This window comes from Balaenoptera ricei, chromosome 17 (genome assembly GCF_028023285.1).
Source record: "Balaenoptera ricei isolate mBalRic1 chromosome 17, mBalRic1.hap2, whole genome shotgun sequence".
Taxonomy (NCBI): domain Eukaryota; kingdom Metazoa; phylum Chordata; class Mammalia; order Artiodactyla; family Balaenopteridae; genus Balaenoptera; species Balaenoptera ricei.
Window position 1 is genome coordinate 11,875,067 of NC_082655.1, and position 23,020 is coordinate 11,898,086.

Here is a 23,020-nt window from a genome sequence, read left to right on the forward strand (position 1 = left end):
TCCAAGAAAGAAATTAAGAAAAAAGTCCCATCTCTTGTTTGCATTTTTTTTGTCCTATCTAAAGAATATTGTATGTTCTTCAGAAATTTAGTTTTCTAGAAATCACCTGTAAAAGCCAGTTTTGAAATATAAGCCAAAGATAGTTTAGGAGCATGCAGAGGAGATAGCTAGAATAGGAATGAAAAACCCTGGGAAAGTCATTTTATTTCTCTAGGTTTCTGATCCAGAAAATGAGAGTGATTACGTCTGCCTGACATTAAATGTGTTCTTTGGATAGTAACCAACTTAAAAAAAAAAAATGAAGACTAGTGTTTTAAAGTCATTGGGACACTAGAACAGGAAATCTAAAATCTGCAAACATACCATAATCAGAGAAAATATTCTGTCCAACTGTCCCTTAGCTAAGGAGTCACAGATATGAGGAAGTAGGACACGGAATGAATGTGATTTCAATGAAGACACTGAAAAAGATTTAGGTGTATGCTTGATAAGGTATGCAATACCATGATAGAGATTTCTGGCAATATAAGATCTATGGATCCTCATAGAGTAAATGTCAAAAAAATTTTAAAAAAAAGTAAATTTATACTGCCCTGTATTATAGGTTTATTGAAAATTATAAACTCATTTTTCTTCTCCACCGTACAATGATGGCTTTAGGGACAAAATTATGCCGTTATTTATCAGTTAACCTGAGTTGTATAATGCAGCCTTTGCCCCATAGAAGCCTTCCATTAAATGTTTCTTAAAGGAAAAAAAGAAGAAGGAAAGATGGGAGGAAGGAGGGAAGGAGAGAATGAAGGGAGAAACGTGAGTGAAAAGAAAGAAGGAGAGGACGGAGGGAGCAAGAATGGAAGAATTAAGAAAGGCAATAGCTAGCTAGTGGGAAGCAGCCACATAGCACAGGGAGATCAGCTAGGTGCTCTGTAACCACCTAGAGGGTTGGGATAGGGAGGGTGGGAGGGAGACGCAAGAGGGAGGAGATATGGGGATATATGTATGTGTATAGCTGATTCACTTTGTTATAAAGCAGAAACTAACACACCATTGTAAAGCAGTTATACTCTAATAAAGATGTTTAAAAAAAAAAAAAAAGAAAGGCAGCCTAAAAGAGGTGTTCTTCTTCTGGATTTGATGTACATAGGAGAAAGAAGAGCTGCCATCATGTTGTGGTGCAGCAGGAGAAGGAAACTGGAATAGTATTTCTGGCCACAGATACAGCAGATGGCTGCAGGCAGGATAGTCAATACTACACTACAGGGAAATTTCAAAGATCATTGACCTAAATCCTTATGGTTCCTGAATTTTAGAGCAGGGATGTTCATGAAATTGTTTTTTCAAAGTGTAAGGAGATATAAAAGTAAGAGGGCTTATGACTGAAATAAATTTTCAGAGTATAAAATGGTCCCATTTTCTTATAACCAGGAAACTAGTCTGAACCCCTCTTGTCTGCACCCAGTGGAATGACTACAGCTTTCCTTTCCAAATCCCTTTCAATTTGCTTTCTAATGTAAATTACCCACTCAACTCAAACCCTTTGGTATGTGGCTCAAAACTGACTACTGTCATCTAGCAATGACCTTCTCCCACTCCTAAACAGCAAAAAACCCTCTTGACCCCTCCAACAGCCTGCAACCACTCCCTGAACTTCTCACCGTCTCAAAAAGGCCATCTTCTGTTGTTCCTTGTAGAGGAACCCTCTGCCTGGGATGCCTGACCACTGACTCCCTTCTCCCTCAGAGAACCAGCGAACTGCTTCTCATTCATCCACCCTGTATTCAGCCTGTAATCCTTCTGAAAAGACTTCCTTAATTCTCCAGCAAAATACCCCCTTCCTCTTCTGAGTATCAATAGAGCTTTGGTCAATTGATGTGCTTTTGAACAAGTAAGTGGAATAACAAGTGGATGAAAAAATAAAACAAGGAGGGAAGCCCATCTTTTGCAAAATCAGAACTGTGGCCATTTTTTAATAGTGAAACACAACTTTATTAGAAGTTTCAATAAGAATATAAACATAACAAACCCAAGTTATGATATTATATATTTCTGTTCTGGGAAGTACATGAAATGTGAAACAAACTTTAAATGTAATGCACTACTCAGTAATGCATGAACCTGAAACACATCCATCTTGTAAATTCTGATCCCATGTATACCTCTGGTTAAGTCTTAGCTTACCATTACTGCTAGTTCTCTTTGCACTTGCATCACCAAAAAACAGTACTTTTTAAAACTGACACCTCATAATTTTGTTGAAAAAAGTACGGACGTCTTTGCTCCACGGTTGTACAACTTTCACATTTTTAGATTTATAAACACCAGTTAGATCTGGACTTTGGATTTGAGGGATTTGTCATGGATTCACAATGTCGCTTGGGTGACCTCGGGCAGATTATCTCACCTCTCTACAACCTTAGGGTCCTCTCATTTAAAATGGGGAAAATAATAGTATCTGACAAATAGAGTTTATTTCTCTCCCTTCTTTTCTTTTTATCTTTTTAAGTTCAGAGATCTATATACTAGGCACTGTACTCTGTGCTTTCCATGTAGAAACTCATTTATCCTGGCCAACAGCTCTATGTGTTGAGTCAGAAAATGCATGGGAAGTGCTTGTCATGATGCCTAACACATAAAGAATATTCCTTGTATACTGGCCATTGTTCACTTTCATTGATCCTTTTTAATTTAGACTAGAAGACAGTGATGGTGAGACAAAGTTTCTCTAGTCACATCCTCATTTCAAGGATGAAAGTGGGGCAGAAGGACAACGATGCCCTAATGGTAGGTAACAGACTGAGATCCTCCTCTTCTGACATTGGTCGAGTTCCCTTTCCAATATGTACCTTTTCTGGTCTGAAGCTATAAGGATGTGGGACTGCCTAGGAACGTGTCTCCCCAGGAAATGTGTATTTGGCCAGTATAAAAAGCACTCAGAATGAGGGGACATTTTACTATGGCTTTTTGGAAGTATGAACTTGGGTAATTCACTACTTTAGGTTAATGCTCTCTCTTCTTTGGCCTACCATAATGTACATTCTAAAACACATTTTCTAAACTATTCAAAACTATTAATGTATGTACATTCCAAAACTCAAATTCAGTCTTTAAGAGGATGGAAATATCTCAACACAAAAAGCTTGTAATGGATCTTTAGGAGATACCTGTTTTGTTATTTGTAAACCTTAAATATTCTCATGTTACTTATTTTTTACTTCTTGTTTCCAATTTCACACAATTATTGGGAGGATATGGTAAATAAGAGCTTCCAATCTTATGACTTTGTATTTATCGATTGCTTCTCATTTCTATTCCTATGTCATTTTTACATTGGGATAAATCTTATATTACAAATTGGTATTATGACAATCTCTTAATAAAACCAAGAGCCTGCTACAGTATGGATAAGTTTATCACTGACTACAACAGAAGAACCTCAAGCCAGTGGGTGAATCTTGCCACTTGATATGTTCTGGGACAATGACTTTTACCAAGTAGAAATGTCACACCTGCTTGTATAACTTTGCACAGTCCCCGTAATCCATGAATCATGCTATTGCTGCATTACTTCTAGGGGAAATGACTTGGGAAAGAGCACGTGTTTTGAAAATTGTTAAAAAGGAAACTGTTGACATAAATCTGTATAGGAGAAGATCAGCATATGGAAATTTTCATGATGAGTTTTCCTCCAGAGTAAATGAAAAGGAATGTCAAACCACAAAGAGTCCTTTCCCAGAGCTTCTGAGAGTGAGAGCAGAAATCTTTAAAAGGTACTTAATGGAATCATACCTGGAAATAGTTGGATCATAAAAAGGTACAGCAACCAATTCTCATTTCGAAATGCTTTGGGAACTTCAGCTTTCTCTCTGAGAAGCTAAATATTACTGTGGCTTCTTTCAAGGTGAGGCTATTCTGTGGGTCATTTCTCATTTAATGACTGTTTAAAAATAAGCATATTTCTCTTTCCCTTCCCCACCTATCCAGACCCCCCTCACCCTTCAGGGCACAGGCACTGGCATTTCTTCCCTAACGCTTGCTCTGTTGGTCCCTGCTTCATTTGACCTCACTCTTTTTTTAAAACCTAAAGTACTAGATGTTTGTAACACAAAAATTTACATTTACTTCAAACAAAGTCTTTCATTATGCTTGAATCATATTCTACCAGACCACTAGATCCCTAAAGGCAGAGATGAAATCCCACTTTCTAACTATTCAGCTCACTCTTGGGCTCTCTGTGGAGGCTTAAGAAATACAGATATCCCCTGCTTTTCAAAGTTCACTTTTACAAAGACCTACAGCGGTACCTATTTTGGCTAACCAAAACAAATTTAAAGAGAATTTTGCGTTTAAGAAAAAAGGTGAAAAGTAAAAATAGTGGTCAGCATTTGTTTTGCAGCAGCTGTTATAGAGGCATGTACCCCAATCAGGGAGAGTGGCACCACCAAGCTCCTTTCCCAGGAATGACTCTTAGCATCAAGTCGCCATAACTTTTAACTGTGTCTGTGAGCATCTGTGCTTTAATCTCAATTTACTTTGTGCATCTGTTAGCAAGGTGTGTCCTAAGGTAACTGCTTCTTTGCTTTAAGCATTTCAGCTTCCAAAAGGTTTCATAGGAATGCATTGGCAATAACTGGCTTAATAACTTGGATAATTTCACCATTAACTTCTCTCAATTGGGGCAGAGACATCTTATTCAAAATGGAAACAACTGCCATTTATCAAGCCCCTACTTTCAGACATTCTGCTGCTTTTTATTAATACTATGTATTCCTAGCAACAACATTAATATTTGTATCTCCATTTGGTAGTTAAAGAAATTGAGGCTCAAAGATGGTGAGTTGCTTGTCCAAGAATAAGCTACTACTATTGCCAAGGTTGATCTGACACTAGAATTACCAACACGTATATGGGGAAAATTCACCCACTAAAAGTGTTTTCTTTGTATCAGAGACAATGCCCCCATAGACCAATGGAGATGACCACTTGGGAAGTCTTTCCTGGTCCTTCACACAGAAGGACAAATCCTGCCCTTTTCTGGGTGATTAGAATTCCCCTGCTTGCCTCCTTCACTCCCTAGCAAGTGCAGATTACTCAAGGTGGAGAGGGATGATTAGCAACAGTTCTCATTCTGCTCAGCCTGGTGAGTCCTTATCTATACTGGTTCTCCCTTCCAGCTCCTAGGGGACTTGAATGTATGGAAACAAAAAGGGTTTCCTTTTAAATGGTAGATGGGAAGTTGGTTCGTAGAACAGATTTTGGAAATGTTAAAAGCATATGATAGTTTGGTTCTTGAATCAATCTTTAGTCTTCTTCCTTGCCTTTCTCTTCATTGTTCCAAACAAAGTGTATTCAACTTAACATTCCTGATTTATCCAGTGCCTTCCCTCTGCCTGGCATGGTGTTAAGCACTTAGAGGAAACAGATATGATCAGAGACACTCGTGAACTCAAGGAAAATATTAAAGGTGACTAGTGTTGGGCGTTCAAGTGGGAAAAACCAGCGAGTACTGTACAAGCTTAGATTCTCTTCACTGCTGTAGTGTTAGTACTGTGGGGAAATCAGAGAGGGACATCCAACTGATGGCTTAAAGGAGGAGGTGAAATTTGAGCTAGATTTGGGAAAATGAGAAGAATTTCAGTAATTGAGAATAGGCTGAAGGATGTTCCAGGCAGAGAGAAAACCTGAACAAAGGTGAAGATGTAGAAAAGCAGCAGGTATTTTCAGGGAAATTCAAGCAATCAGGTGTGGCTAGAGCACAGCGCTTGGTAATTGGTTCGGGTGTATTTCGGGCTGGGGAAAGGGAAACAGATCATCTTAAAATGTTTAGACTATCTCATAGGCCACAAAAATGATTTTTTTAAAGTAGAAACTTGATGTGATGGGGGCTGAGCCTTAGGGATGGCAGAAATACTGAACTCCTAGGTGGGATTTCTCAACAGGAGCACTGTTAATATTTGGGGCCAGATGATTATTTTTTGTGGTGGTTTCTCCTGTGCCTTGTAGGATATCTTACAGCATCCCTGCTTTTATCTGCTAGATTCCAGCAGCATCTCCTTCCCTATCTGTGACAACCAAATGTATCTCTAGACATAATCAAATGTCTCCTAGGTGGCAAAATTACCTCTAGTTGGGAGTCCTTTGAATTACCCCTATGGGAGTCTATTTTTGCTATTCATTTTCATATCTCACCTCAAGCCTAGCATTACTAAGCCATCTACTTGTCCAGCAAAATAAGAGTTGGATGAGAAATCGCTACGTACCTGCCAGCTCCACCAAAGTTTTATTCCTCTGTCAGCGAGACAAGAGTGACCTGTTCTAATATAAATATGAAGTCAAGACCTGCCTGGATCAAGTTCTGGTCCTGCTAGGCTGTGGGAGTGAACAGAGAAAGGGCTTTGGAACCAGCCAACACTGCTGACCAGAGTCCTATCACTTACCGGCTGTCGTTATCCTGGCAAAGGCTTTTTCAGCTGTAATACAAGCAATGAGTAATATCACCACCTCCCAGGAGTTTGGAGAGGCTAAACAAAGACGAAGTATATGAAGCTCAGGCCCTGGCACGTAGGAATGGGACCAAAAACACACATTCATTTCCTTCCAAAGTACCTGGAAGTTGACTGGATCCTGAAAGGTCAGGTCTTCATGGTAGCCCTGGGTAGTCTCTCCCTGTGAGGAAGAGCCTTCTGCTGACTTTCCATGACCTACACTAGCAGTGGACAAACTATGGCTCATGGGTGAAATTTGGCTTGCTGTGTGTTTTTCTATAGCCCATGTTGCGAATGTTTATTAAATGTGGAGTAGTTGAAAAAAATCAAAAGAGGAATGATATTTCATGACATGTGAAAATTATGTAGAATTCACATTATGGAATCCATAAAATTTCACTGAAACACAGCCGTGATCACTCACTCACTCACTATCTCTATGGGGGCTTCTGTGCTACTGCAGCAGAGTTGAGTAGTTGCAACAGAGACCATATGGTCTGTAGGGTGGAAAATATTTACTATCTGGCTCTTTACAGAATATGTTTGCTGACTGCTGCCCTTTACCAATCCTTGAACCCTCCATTCCTCTGTTCTCAGAGCCCAGGGCCTTCACGCTACATTTTGGTTAGCTATACAACCCCACTTCTCTCAACCTCTATTATTACCCCAAGCACCAGAGTTAATGTTCCCCGGGGGCCAAAGCATACCCAAGTTTTTTTTCCCCCAGCTTCTTATGGTTCAATTGACAAATAAAACTTGTATATATTCCAGGTATACAATGTGATGTTTTCATATACCAATACATCATGAAATGATCACCACAATAAAGCTAATGGACATATCCATCACCTCAAAAAATAGTTACTATTTTTTTTTAATGTGTGGTGAGAACACAAGATTCACTTTTGTCAAATTTGAAGTATACAATACAGAATCATTAACTATAGTCACCATGCTGTATTTTAGATCTCCAGAACTTATTCATCCTGTGTAACTGAAACTTTGTACCCTATGACCAAAATCTCCCCATTTCCTCCATCCGCTAGCCTCTAGCAAGTACCCTTTTACTCTCTGATGCTATGAGTATGGCTATTTTAGACTCCACATATAAATGAGATAAGCAAAATGTGTCTTTCTGTGGCTGGTTTATTTCACTTAGCATAACATCTACCAGGTTCAGCCATGTGGTTGTTAAGTCACAGGATTTTCTATTTATTTTTTTAAGGCTGAGTAGTATTCCATTATATTAAAGAATATATATATATATATATATATATATATATATATATATATATATATATATATATATATATATATATACACACACATTCCAGGCAGGACATGGCGGCAGTCTTTGCTCCCAGAGGGAAGGGGAGGTTACCAGTTACAGGGAGAATTGACATCAGGTGGGGTCATCAGTTTCCAGGGAAACCAGCAGAGGGGCCCACCCCTCATCACTCCTTTGATAAGCTATCATGATGGAGATGTTCTGTGCTAAAGGTCAGAACAATCGCCAGCTGGGGTTGGGGCTAGTATGTAGGAAGGTCAGCCATGTGAGTAGGGTGCAGGTGAAGCGGATACTGGTCTAGCAGGGGATGGACAGAGAGCAAGGCGACAGTCATCTTGGGGGCCCTGACCAGACACTGCACTCCTACATACCCCGCACAACCCTTACAGTCTTGGCCCGCCCCTCTTCCATGATATCCCTGGGGTCAGCTACATAGCGGGGCACTGCAAACAGACACCGCAAATACAATACAGACGCCAGCAGCTAAAGAGCATTGAGAGAAAGATACCTACTATACCAAGCTCAGTCATTCACCAGCATGTGGGCAAACTCTGGAGCTTTCTGAGAATTCATATAAGCGTGTAATTTCTTTTAAGCCAATTAAACAGAGCTCATTCACAAACCAATCTTGGCAATGCCATATGGAGGCAGAGACACCTCATATTTATAAGGTGCAGGTGGACATACATATATGTATATAGACACACAGATCTCACAGTTGTCCTTCTAGAGTTTAAAAGGCCTCTTTTTTTTCCCCCTTTATTCTCAGGGATTACATTAAAGTTCCTGAGAGCCCAGGTAGATCATTTATATCTCAAAGGCACAGGAAGAGAAATACCAATTCCTTCTAGAAAGCTAACTTCCTCTAAGGGTATACGCAAAAACCAGTTTCAGAATGTCAAAAGATTCCCATTTTTGGCCATTTTCAGGGATTTTTAAGTTTCTAAATAGCCAAGTGAGTGTAAACAAATAACAGTAATAGACAGTGATCCGTATCATTCACTCACATGCACATGCCTCACTTTCAGAGGAACGTGGATCAGCATTCAGTTTAACCTTCGCCTCAGCTGTTAGCTCGGCTCTGTGGCTTTTCTTAATATAAAAAGCAAGGGCCAAGTCCATTCTCTAGTAGGTCTGGGATCGGGAGGGTGGGAGGGAGGGAGACCCAAGAGGGAGGAGATATGGGGGTATATGTATAGCTGATTCACTTTGGTATAAAGCAGAAACTAACACACCACTGGAAAGCTATTATACTCCAATAAAGATGTTAAAAAAAAAAAAAAAAAGCAACAGCCAGCCCACAGCTGTGGCCACTGCCCTGTTTTTCCCCACAGCAGTGGCGGTCAGTATCTCTGCACCAGCCTTAGGGGCGTCTACGAGTTCTCCGTACTCTCTTGGTGACGCCCATTCGTCAAGGGCAGCCACCACAGGATTTCTCCCACTACTTTCAGGACCCACGTGTTAGCGGACGCCCCCCGAACACTCTCCATTCCTCGTCCCCATTTCCCAACATCTCGGGGCTCTCGGGAGTTTCCTTGGTCTCCTGGCTGCTCCGCCGATTGTTGGGCTGCACCCAGCAGGCCTATGTTCCCTGACCTTGCGCATCCTTGAGACCAAAGAAAGAGCCCAGAGTCAGCAACAGAGACATCAATGGTTTCGCGAATGGGGGCTCTTACACCTCCGAAGCAAGGTCCTGGCGCTGAGGCAGGAAGGAAAGGGGCGGGACACAAACGCCGGGTAAATGAAGGGGCAGAGCGATAAGACCGGCTAGAACCAGCTGAAACCAAGGTGGCTTTGAGAGGAGTCCAGGCGTTGACCTTTAGCTCATTATACCTTCACTGTGACATTAAACGTCACTCCCCCTTACTCCACGACAGTTCCGAGGGGGACCATAAAAAGCCAAAAAGTGGGCAGTGGCCCAATTCTTCAGAAAGCCTCACCCTTCCCCAAAACAGCAAGAATATTCCTCCCACTCGTTAGCACAGGTAATTACTTAGCCCATAAAAACCTGCCCCAGGGCCGCTCTCAGTTTCAGACACAGTCCGCGTTCTGCCTATGGAGGGTGTATCCCTCTAAATAAACTTGCCTTCACTTTTCTTTGGCCGGCTCTTGGATTCTTTCCTGCGTCGCGAAGCCAAGAACCCTCACTTGGCAGTCAGTCCATCCTAAGAACTCCTGCGGGTCTCGGGACGGTGGCATCTCCCTCTCCCGCCACAGAGCAACACACTCCACCGTGCGCGGCACGCAGCAGGCGAGACATGCCGGCTCCCGGGTGGAGGGAGAGGGTTACCAGTTATAGGCGGAATTGACATCCGGTTGGCTCATCGGTTACCAGGGAAACTTGCATGGGGGCGCCCGCCCCGCCCCGCCCCGCCCCGCCCCTCACCACCCCTTCCCAGGCTATCATGGTGGAGATGTTCTGACCTAAAGGTTGGAATGATCACCAGCAGGAGTTGGGGCTAGTATGTAGGAAGGTCAGCCATGGGAGTAGGGTGCAGGTGAAGCAGGCACTGGTTCAGCAGGGGATGGATAGAGAGCAAGGCGACAGCCATCTTGGGGGGCCTGATCATACCACCCGTACATGGAACACCCTTAATCCGTGTCTGATTTTATTTTTACAGTTTTAGTTTTGTGAAAAACGTCTTTTTAGGCTGAGAGGAAGGGCAATATGGGATCACACCTGAAAAACAGTCTTCCTTGATGTCCTGTAAGTTACTCCACACAGAAAACCTATTCGTGAAATCAACTCTGACAACATTTAGGTGTGTTTAATGCACACACATGCCGTCTCCTGATACAGAAGGTAGAAGGAATCCTCCAGCTCTGCTTTTTGGTATATCTGTGCTTCTCAGTGTAATCACTCTCTTTTGAGGCTTTGAATTTATATACACATTACAGCCACAGGCATGCAGGAGTATATTTTTAGATCACTCTCTAAAAATGGAGCGGGGCTAAAGCTGGAATCAACATAGGGGGTGGGGTTAGACAACCAACCCTGCCTTCTCCTTGTCTTCACTGACAACCAAGTCTTACTCTCCCAGCCTGGATTTCAGCAGATTCTTTCATTTTCTATCCTAGAATGAGTGGTGTAGATCTTAGCAACTGATAAGTGTAGAGTTTACTGTTAAATAATAAATTTCCAACTCCCCCTGGAAATTTGGCTCCTGACAAATGTTCTTGAAAACTTTTAGGATGTGCATGCATATTTCAAGGGCCCCTTAAGTGAAATCAGTCTCATCACAGCAGATCCTCTTCAGGCTGTGGGCTCCCCAAGAACCCCTCCCAGTGAACACAGTGAACTGCTGTCCAGGGAATCCTCAAAATATGGGGAGGACAAACCTTTGCTCCCCATCCCCATTCCCTTTTTCCCTCCAGTACATCCAAACAGCCCAGGAGGAGGTCCTCAAGGCTGATTACTGTTGCCAGGGCAACTCTAGATTGATCCTTCACTCTAGTAATATCAGCAGATCCCCCTGAGGAGTGGAGAGTGTGATTTGGTGAAGCTCTCTGGGTGGGCGGGGAGAGTGGTTTTTGTTTTTATCATTAGCACTATCTGTTCCCAACCCCAAAGAGTCAAAATTTAAGCTCTGGAGAAATTCTCAATTTGATAATGATTGTACTGATTGGACTGAGAAGAAGAGACCTCTGGGATTACTGGGGAAGACCTCACTGGAAGAAGCTTAACTTTCCAGGGTGGGGATAAGGGGAGGAGTTGGGAAGAAAAGAGAGAGATGGGAAACAAATGTTATTCAGCTGCTAAAAGGCCAAAAAAAAAAAAGCCAAAGGAGCCAATCTTTTAGTTTGCCACCTAGGAAGATTTAGAAATGTGGGAGAGGAGAGAAGGGGGCTGGTGAGAAGATCATTTGGAGTTCCCAACAATATTAAAGAGAAGTGGTTCTTTTCACCCAGTATCTTGGAAAAAGCCTTAAGGCAGACAAGAACAAGGAAAGATATTAGTAACCCTATCCCAGAATTAATGGCATTGACAGCGACACAAATCTGTTATGTTCCAGCTTAAACTCAAAGATGATCAAACCCTGGTGGAGATTTAGTTTGTGCTTTCAGAATGACAGCAGTCGCTGTCACTTCTTTACTTTATATACTATTTTGCTTCTAAAGGCCTCAACGTGCCTGTTTCTATTACTCCAGCCTGCCTTCAAGAAGAAAAAACAAAATCGAGGGAACAGATTGTGAAACATTCCAGAGAGAAGAGATTTGGCAAGTCATCCTATTTCAAAAATGTGTTATCAAAAACACTCATTCGCCTTTCACCTTATTCATTGTTTTCTTTCTGTTTTAAAATTTTTATTAGAGTATAGTTGATTTACAATGTTGTGTTAGTTTCAGGTGCATAGCAAAGTGAATCAGCTATACATATACATATATGCACTCTTTTTTAGATTCTTTTCCCATGTAGGTCAGAGAAAGACAAATATTCATTGTTTTCTGATGAGCAGGGGTGGAAGGAGAGCCAGGTTTGCTCTCAGATTTGCCAGGGATGGAAGCCCAGGCTCCAGTATTAACACTGCACCGTCTACTAAACCTCTTTGAACCTCAGTTTTGATACTTATCACCCCTAAAATGGGAAGTATGTCACCATTAGAGGAGGCTTATGATGAGAGTTAAATGTAAGTGCCCAGCCGGTTATAAGCACTTAGAAAACAGTCCCTATTATTTTCTGTTAGATCTAGTGACTCCCAAACATTAAACTATTATGTTAAGAGGACTTAACAAAAGGTTTATAAACTATTTGGAAGAACTGATTCCATGCAGGCTTGGGAATTGTTTTTAAATTCAGAAGAGAAAATGTTATTTTATCAGTATTGCTTAAATACCATCGCTGTTTCCTTTAAGAGATGAAGTTGGCCTGGGCCCACATTGCATGCATATTTCATCTACAGTCCTCACATATGTGTGTTTTGCTCAGCAAACAGCATAATATGGAGCAACTCTTTATGGAAAATAAGACTGATGTCATCTGCCCAGCAATAGCAGGATATGAACTCGTACTCCCGCAGTGCGGCTGAAGCTACACAGCTACCAGTGTGCTCTGAGGAAAGGACACTATTTTGAATGTTTCCGGACTCGAAAGCTTTGATTTTCTTCTGAGAAATCGCTGGGAGGGTGTAATATGATTTCCACGAAGAGCAATGGGTGTGCGGGGCCAAAAATAGTTTATTCTTTTGAGATGCCTAAGGAACACATTGAAAGTGTTTCTCACGTTTCAGAACAGAAAATTGGAAAATAGAGCAAATGTATTCCATTCCCTTTTATGTTAAAGAAAACGGTCCCTCTGTCCTTTCAAGAGCTCCAGTCTCAGGGAATCTGCTTAGACTTGCTATTCAGTCTGCATTCTTCTGGGGCATTGCTGAACAGATTAGCTCCAAAGAGGACTTTTAGTGCTTCTCTGGTGATTGAAGTTGTCTTAAACAAGGATTTCAGGATGGCATGGATGAAAGGAAGTCAGATATTTGGGAGTGCTCTCTCCTTGAGGAAATCTGTTTGCTTTGCTTTTCTTAGAGCACATCATGAGAAAAATTTAAACTTTATTCATGAAACTGTAGTGAGATGGCTTAAATTCCATTCTTTGTACCTAGGTACAGTGTTCTTCATTAGCATTGATCTCCCTATAGAAGAACCTGCCTGGTTGCTTGGAATTCAGGCTTCAGTCTATTAAGAACTAATCCTCATAAGCTTGGAGGAATTGCCAGCCTGGGCCGCACTGAGAGGTCTGCTTGGTGTAGCTGGAGGGTCAACTGGTGGTCCTAGGATTGATTTCATCCAGAAGATGGGTTTGGTTGGGTAGAGCTCTTAAAAAGCATCTGAACTGGAATGCCTTCAGCTGGGGGCTTGTATTTCCCTTTTCTCTTCGGACACTAGCTCTCCCTAATAAAATTACCACTGGCTTTGGAATTATGTGAAATTACCTGCCCAGCTTTCAGAGGCATTTGAGTCTGAGGCTCTGAGACTGGATAGGACATCCAACAAGATGAAAGTAGGATATGAATTCTTGTTCAAAGTCCACTAAGGCCTGACTGTGATCATGGTGAACTTGGATAACACGTCATATACCCCAAACCCTCAGTTTCTGTTTCTCTACCATTGGTTGCCTACAACTCTGTTCCCTGTCCTCACTCTGGTGTCCAGGCTCAACAGCCCTTATCTGGACATAGCCAGGTTCACTGCAGAGCAGAAAAAGAACAAGGCAGAATCACCAGCTTCTCTTAAAACTGATAAATTAGGAGTTTGGGGATTAGGAGATACACACTACTATATATATAAAATAGATAAACAATAAGGACTTACTATATATCACAGAGAACTATATTCAATATCTTGTAGTAATCTATAATGGAAAAGAATCTGAACACATACATCTTTATATATATGATATATATATATATATATATATATATATATACATACACACATCATATATATATATCTGAATCACTTTGCTGTACACCTGAAGCTAACACAATATTGTAAATCAACTATATATGCCACTTCCAGTTACATTTCATTGGCCAAAGCACATGCATAAGCCTTACTTTCTAGGAGGGAACAAATAACATCCTTCCACAAGAACAGGCAGTGAATATTTTTAACAATATGTAATTAACTTAATAAGTTAATAAAAAGTATCTGTGAGCTTAGCAAAAGCTAAGTGAAATGGTAAGGGAGGAATCCAACCTTCCATCAATTAGAAAGTGAAAGTGATATAAGAAAATGGTAAAGAATAAAAATTCTGTTTTTGTATGCCCAATATCCATTCCACCTTCTACCTAATAACAGGATCTCATTTCCCCTTTGAAAACTATTATTTTTCCTTTTTTGCAATTGTGGTGGAACTACTACTTCAGATATCCTTCCTCTGCCAGCTATATACCTCTGGGCATCTGAATCATGGTACCCAGACAAACTCAATCATCTTGGATATCTGTGGTAGACACAGAGGTGCACCACTCAGATTTCCCTTCAAGGAAGGACTTGCTTCCCAGCTATGGGGAGTGATATCAGTGGACAACCTCAGTTATCAGAAGCTACAAGGTCTACCTTGACTGTAGAGAGCCCCCATGCCCAAGGTTGTGCCTTTTCCTGGGCAGCTCTGATATGGAGCAAGGTGGAATTACAAAGACCTGGCCATTTCTGCTCAACTCAGGAGACTGTGATGGGAAGTACTTACTCCAAATCTCCCCCTGTGTTGGCTAAGGCTTTGTTGGATCTGCATTGCGGACAAATTCTTTCTCTGTCCAGTCATACTTGCTCCCTCTTCCCTTAACATGTATTGATCCCTAATAAATACCTGTGACTCAACTCTATCTCAGTATTTGCTTCTGGAGGACCCAACCTATGACAGTTAATGTAGCAGGGAAATAGAGACAGTAGGAAAGTAATACATCAGCGATTCTATGCCTCCACTGGAAATGAAACATATTTATAATACCAACAGACTGTTGGCCAGAGCTAGCCCAATGGCACCACCTAATAGGAAGAGGGGTAAGAAACATGATATTGAAGATGAGATGTTTGGAGAGCGCTACTCTGTCAACAGGTCCTTCCAGAGGTACAGCTTCTGTACTGTTAGCTATAACACATCTTCCCAATATATTTCTTTTCAATTAAGTTAGCCAGCGTTAGGGTCTTTCACTTGCAGGCAAACAACTTTTTCTTATATAGGAAGACTTAGTATAAACTCCTTTTTTAAATAAGGCTGGATGAGAAAGAAAGGTAAGAGATTAAACAGTAAATAGGGTTAGTAGAAATATTAGTTTTATTGGCTGAGATGGAAAAATCCACTAAAGGGGATGCTGTGGGTTGAAATGTGTACCCCAATTATTCTTATGCTGAAGTCCTAACCTCCCGGTATTTCATCATGTGATCTTATTTGGAAAGAAAATTGTTGTAGATGTTATTAGTTAAGATGAAGTCCTTAGCTAATTAATTAAGTGGCTCTCTAATTTGATATGCTGGTGTCCTTATAAAAAGAGGAAACTTGGCAAGAACATGGGGGAGAATATCATGAAGACGGAGTTTGGGGTAATGCAACAGAAGCCAAGGACAGTCAATGATTGCCAGCAAACTACCAGAAACTAGGAGAGAGGCACCGAAACAGATTCTCCCACACAGCCCTCAGTAGAAACCAACCCAGCCAACACCTTTATCCTGGATTTCTAGCCTCCAGAACTGTGAGACAATAAACTTTTGTTGTTCTAGCCACCAGTTTGTGGCACCTTGTTACAGCAACACTTGAAAACTAAAAAAAAGAAAAAAAAATGGCATTGGTTGAATATACAGGGGAGTGACACAGAAGTTTTAATGGAACAAAGCCTTGGAGCAAGTGGAAAGGGTTAGCAATTACATAATAAACAGCAAAAAAAGAAGAATATATTTTCTTCTGATAATCTGGTGAAGGAAGAAAGAACATAAAGACTGGTGTGAATAATGGGGCTTGGGGGAGACTTTTTAAGAACGTGAGTAAACCATTTTAGGTCAATGGCTTAAACTCTGATATATGTCTTTAAAAGTTTGGGGAACCCAGAAAGCACCCCTGTTTCTAGAAATAATCTGTGATAGTGATTTTATAACTTGACCGATATAAACACTTTTAAAAATATTACTCTCTGTCATGATACTCCTTTAAAATTGGACATGGTTTAGTGGTAGTGATTAAAAGCAAGGGTTCTGGATCCAGAATATCTGAGTAGAATCTGGCATCACAATTTTCTATTGTGACACTGGCTAAGTTACTTTTTTAAGTTAATTTAAGAATTTTAGTAAATTACTCATCTATAAAGTGGAAATGGTGATAGTATCTAACCTCAGGATTATTATGAAGATGAAAGGAAATACTGAAGAGGATTAAAAGAGGAAAAAACTGCCTCTTTCTTCCTCTGCAAAATGAGAATAGTAGTGTCTAACTTATAAGATGGTTATGAGGATTAAATTACATGAGCTGAAACATATAAATCACATATAAAGGGCAGGGACTGGTACTGAATAGTGCTCAACAAATGTAAGTTATTACTATTCTTATTATATCCTCTAATATAACAATTTCCAACTAATATAAACTTTTCTACAAAAATAAATACTTTTATTCATTACCAGTGTCTTCCTATCAAGGAAGATGGAAAGTAACACAACAGAGATATAGTTCAAGGAAGATATTTTTGTACTCTTAGAATTCTGATTTTAGGGTCTTCAGTCTTGATTTTTTTCAGGATTTGTCTTTTTATATTTAAAATAATCAAGAATCAATATACATCAAGAGGCTCACTACATCTAGATGGTAATTTTATTTTCTCTGCCCTGGAATTTTTCTAGCTTCTATTTTGCTATTCGCTATCTGTTTGCCTGCTGTATATTTTATGTTACTACTCTGCTTCTACAAGTCAGTTATGAAACTTGCTAACATTCTGCATAATCAATTTCCTAAATAATTGGCCTTTACAACAGTTTTCCATTGTATAGTTTTATGCCATCTTAACTTTTTAAGATGTCATTTTACATTTATTAAAAAGAGATGTTCCTCCTTGTGAGCAGCCTTAAAGACCTCTCTTTGGGGCATGGCTTTTCTCTTGAAGGCTGCTGACATACCCAGGTGACTCACTGTCATAAGACAGTGACATTAATAAATTTTATTTCTTTGCACTAGGTCATCCCTTCAGCAAGACGTAACCTCTGCAAAAGTGACATTCATGAGACTATCAATCTCCTGCTGAACCTAGAATTTATTATTCTTATATTCAGTACAGATCCACCGCACTGATGTGGTGCATGGTGCATAATAGCTGTTTAATAAAAAAATTATTAGAAGAATCGTGAGGAGACACAGATCCCATTACTATGACTCAACTGGCAGTTTTGCAGGACAAAGTTTATTTACCAAAATGGCCTGAAATTGCTTTCCCTTACTTATTTCAAAGCCATGTTATAAATTTTATAAATAAGGAAATTAATAGGATTTAAAATGTGTGTAAAATTGATTTGTAATTGTACTCTCTAAATTTGCTTTTAAAAATTAATAAAGTTGAGTTTTCTGCTTACGTAATCAATATATGGACTTCTATTTCCTGCTAAACTTTAAGATCTAATGGTAGACAATTTCTCTCATCATAACAACTAGGAAAATGGATAAATTATAAATATCATATTTTTTAATCACTGGAGAGCTGTGCACATGAAAAAGATCTAGAAGAATAAATCCAAACAGGGAAAAATCCATCTTATTTGGTAGAATTTAATGACTGTTTTCCTCACTGGGCATATTTGTAGAATCTAAGCATAGACTGAAGACCAGACCTTTCACAGGTAGAGGAATACTGGTGAGGAAGTTAGTATTTTATAACCATACAGTCTCATGTGAAAAATTAGAATCTGGATGAGCTACCAATGATGAATTTATTTTCCCACACAGGATTTTTGCAGAGTGCCAAGGAAGCGTGGGAATTAACAGTACTCCGAGCCAAAGTTCACTAGAAGTTTGGGTCTTTAATAAAATACAAGAAAGTTCTTGCCTTTGAGAGATTTGTAACCAGAGGTAAACTGAGTTTGATTAGGGCTACAAACCAATCTTGACGTACCTTACTTGCTGAATAAATCAAGGTGTCTCAGTGATTCTGCCTGCCAGAGGAAAGGAATACCATCTGGGGGAAAGTAATATCGTCTTTAGTCCTTATGGTCCTTTTACACACAGGGTTCTATATCAATAAAAGATATTATGAAATATATAAGGAGAAAACTAAGACTCATAATCAAGAGAAAAACATAGCCAATAAAAGTAAGGCAATATATGACTCATTAGAAATGCTTTAAAATAAATACACATATATTAAAGAAAAGTGAGGAAAATATGAATCAATAGGTAATTCCAACAAAGAGATGGAATGTCTAAAATAAACCAAATGGACTTTTTAAAACAAAAACACAAAATTATACATTAAAAACTCATTATTCATAACAGCAGAAAAGATAATTAGTGAATATGTAGACAGATCAATAGGAATTATTTAAACCAAAGGAGAGAGAGAGACAAGAATGAAGAAATCTGAACAGATTATAATAGAATCATGGGAAACTGTAAAATACTCTAACATACATATAATTGGGACCTCAGAAGGAAAGGAGAAAGAGAAGAGAGAAGCAATATTGAAAAGATACTGATGAGTAAGTTTACAAAACTGATGAAAGATAAAATTTAGAGATTCAAAAAGATAATTGAACTCCAAGCAGGATATGTATATAAAGAAAAATCACACATTGACACATCATAATTGAATTTCTGAAGACTAAAGATAAAGAAAGATTCTTAAAAGCAACCATAGAAAAAGACATTGTCTTCAACTGTCAGAAAACTTTTCAGTAGAAACTATGAAAACCAGAAGATACTGGAATAGTATCTTTAAAGTGCTGAAAGGAAAAAAAACCGAGACTTCCATACTCAACAAAAATATGATTAAAAAAGAAAGGTGAAGTGCAGCATTGGAGGTATAGTGGTGAGCATAGCTGCCTTCCAAAACTGAAGGTGAAATTAAAATGTTTTCAGACAAGTTTCAGAGAACTTATTGACATCAGGCCCACACTACAAGAAATTCTAAAGCAAGTTTTTCACATTGAAGGAAAATGATCTTATATAAAAACATGGAATTTCAGAAAGAAATAAAAACATTAGAAGGGATGAATATATGGATAAGTATAAAACATTACAGAGTCCATAAACCAACAATAAAAACAATGCACTGTGGGTGTTATAATTATGTAGAAATAAAATAAATGACAACAATAGAATGGAGTAAATGGATTAAACTGTTGTAAGGGTCTTGCACGGTTCAAGAATTGGTAGAGTGCTAATTTAAGATAGGCTGCAATAAGTTAAGAACATGTATTATAATCAAAGTACCACTACAAACAATATAAAATGTATAAGTAAAATTGAATAAAAGAAAAAAAAAAGAAGACTGCTAATGTTTCTTGATTAATCCCAAAAAAGTTAGAAAAGGAAGAACAAAGAAACAAGCAACAGTTTGAACAGCTAGAAAGCAAATATTAAAATGGCAGACTCAAGTTGATCTATATCAGTAATTACATTAAATGTAAATTGTCTAATCACCCAATGGAAAGACAAAGTTGTCACATTAGGAAAAATAAATATACATACCCAAGACCTAAGTATGTGCTGTTCAGGAGAGGCATGCTTGACCTCTAAGAACATAGATTAAATGTAAAATAATAATAATGTTAATAAGGATAGTAGTAATAATGTGTTATAGTATATAAACCCTAACCAGAAGAAAGCTGATGTGATGATATTAGTATCAGAGAAAATAGGCATTGATGGAAGTATTAAAGAAAGAAATAGGAATCTTTTATAAGGATAAAAGGGAATAGTCAAAAGGAAGTCATAACACGCCCAAATGTATACATACCTAAATGGTTTCAAGATATATATGTATATATATCTGACAGAATTTATTGGAAAACCAAACAAAATATCAGTTATTGTTATAGAGTCTAAAATACATTTTTTAAAAAACAGACCAAAAGTCACATGGAATATAGAATATTTATTTGAAAACCCTATTAACTAATTTGAACTAGTTGACATTTATGCCCCAAAACTACACCAAAAAACTACAGAATACATAGTATTTTCAAGTGTATTTGTAATATTTACCAAAACAGGCATTATACTAAGCAGAAAAGCAAGTCTACATAAATTTCAAAGGATTGAATTCATATAGTGACCACAATAGGATTGTCTGACCACAATGGGATTAATCAGGAAATAAATAACAATAAGACTAGAAAATCCCCAAATCTCAGAAGAGCACTTTGTCCTAAAGAAATTGAAACTGCAATTAAAAAATTTCTGCCAAACAAGCACACCAACATACCAAAGTAGGAGAGGGCAACTTCTGGCCCAAATTATTTCATTAGTGTATTTCTTACAAGCATTTGCAAGAAAAATAATACATCTTACACAAACCTTTCAGATAGTGGAGAATAGGAACACTTTCTAACATACATTTTGAAGACAGTCTGACCCTAATACCAAAAGCAGAAAAGGATATATCAAAAAAATAAAATTATAAGCCTATATTTCTCATAAACATATAAGCAAAATCCTAAACTAAATATTAGCAGATCAAATTTAGAGATATAGTAAAAAGATATTATATTATGGCCAAGTGGGATTTATTCTGGGATCATAATCACGTTATCAGAGTAGGGGAGAAAAAATATATGATATGATTACACGCAAAAAAGTGATAAAATTTAAGACTCTTTCAAGATAAAATTCTCGGAAATGAGGAATATAAAAGAGTTTCTTCTCAAAGTCAGGGATTATTATCATGGTTAAGTGTGTTGGACCAAGCCAGGCTCTTGAGTTTGAATTATGGCTCATCCACCTACTAACTGTGCCTTGTGCAAATTACCTAATCTTTCTCTCAGTTCCCTCATCTGAACAATGACAATAATATTGTTTCTCATCAGAATTAAATTAATTAACTTAAGCAAAATACTTACAAGACTGCTTGGTCCATAATAAATACACTATAGACCATAACTATTATAATTAGGGATGCTATTTCTACACTGTCAGCACATAGCATATTACCTAAAACATAGCAGATGCTAAATGAGTGTTTTCTAAATGAATGAATGAATGAATGAGCCTACAGGGATACAGTGTCTGCTAAGTGCCCAGCACACTGGTAGGTACAGAGAAGAATATAAGCATCCACTCTATCTCAACCCCTTTTTTTATCACTCCTTATGACTGCTTTAGACAATACAATTTGAGGGCATCTGAAGAAAAAAACCATCTCTGACCAGGGCGGATTTCAATCTGGAGGGCTGTGAGAAGACACAAAGAGATGCTTGCCACCTTCTAGCACAGGAGGGAGATGATCAGAAGGATGGAAGAAAGGTTTGAAGGGTGTGTGTGTGTGGGTGCATGCAAAGGGGAGAAAGAAAGAGAGGAAGAGAGATCAGACTAAAAGCCAGGAAATTGGGGTTAATTCTCTGTGTGGAGTTGTGCAGTCATTTAATACTATCATTTACTCCATCATATTGGAATTATTTATGCTCTATTTGTTCTCAATAGACGGTGAACTCCTCAAGGAAGAATTCATGTCTCATCCATGTGTTCTGTGTTCCACATGGTAATGCCACATAGCTGCTTTGGTAAGAATTTTTCAAAGGAAACTAAACTTAGAGCATCTATTCTTCATTTCTGAAGAATACCTTCCTACTCACCTTTAGGAATTATATTAAATGAGAGAGTAAGCATTGAAGACCTTTAAATATCCCAAGGGCTACAGAAATGTGTGCTGTTACTAGTGGGTTTATAAGAAATAGCAAGCAACCAATACATATATAAAACACTTCAGAGTTTACAAAGCATTTTTCATATGCATTACCTAATCTAATCTTGGCTGACACCTAGACTTTGAGGAAGGTATTATTATGCCAGTTTCCCAGAAGTTCCAGTTTGAATCAACATTTTAGCAATAAAGATATGCTTTATATTCATTTAGGGACACATTCTCAAATGAATTTTACTGTAATTCTTCTGTAATAAAATGTTTTTCTTTCATAAGTTTTGAATGTTTGCATACTAAAAAGTTTACCGGGGTCTGAATGTAAAACTTATATATATATATATTACATATACATATATAAGTAAAATATATATATATATATATGCCTCAGCTTCAGAGACACTTCAGATGTAGTACATTTCTGGTTTAATACTTTTGAAATAGATATATTTGTTTTTAAGAGATAAAATAAAATTTGAGAGAGAGTCGAATTTAGGAGTTTAGACAGACTTGCATCCCATTTCTCATTTCTCTTATGATCCTGGGCAGATCAGAATCCTTACCTGTAAAATGGAGAGAAAAATTGCATATAGCTCCTAGAGTTATTTTGAGGATTAATTAAATAATGCTTGAAAGGTATTTAGCATTGGGCCTGGCAAATAAAAAGTGTCCAACAAGTAACAGCTTTATCTATTATGTATTATTAATAAATATATAAATTAATAATAGCTATTATTAAAATATCTTTGAGTTAATAATAGTAAATGTAGGGGGTACTTTTGTTGTTTGGATCTTTTGTTAGGGAAACCACTGACAAAGCTTTGGTATGATTTCTTGGCCAGTGAATAATTCATAAGTGAGTCCAGCCTAGAATCCAATAAATTATAGCATCTTGATCCAGTCTGTGGTCCCAGCTTGTATTT

The 23,020-nt window shown here is 38.5% G+C and overlaps 1 long non-coding RNA gene across 4 annotated transcripts in view; it reads left to right on the top strand.

Moving 5' to 3' along the window:
- LOC132351822 (uncharacterized) overlaps nucleotides 1–21,706 on the top strand; it is an 87,040-nt gene extending 65,334 nt beyond the window's left edge. The window contains exon 6 of one of the 4 annotated variants that reach the window (XR_009498485.1): nucleotides 21,563–21,706. This is a non-coding gene — a long non-coding RNA (uncharacterized LOC132351822). Of the gene's footprint in view, nucleotides 1–1,691; nucleotides 2,495–2,689; nucleotides 3,016–17,428; nucleotides 17,720–21,562 lie in introns of those variants that run through there. The other 3 variants (XR_009498482.1, XR_009498479.1, XR_009498481.1) reach the window with 3 other exon arrangements.
- The last annotated feature ends 1,314 nt before the right edge of the window (nucleotides 21,707–23,020 follow it).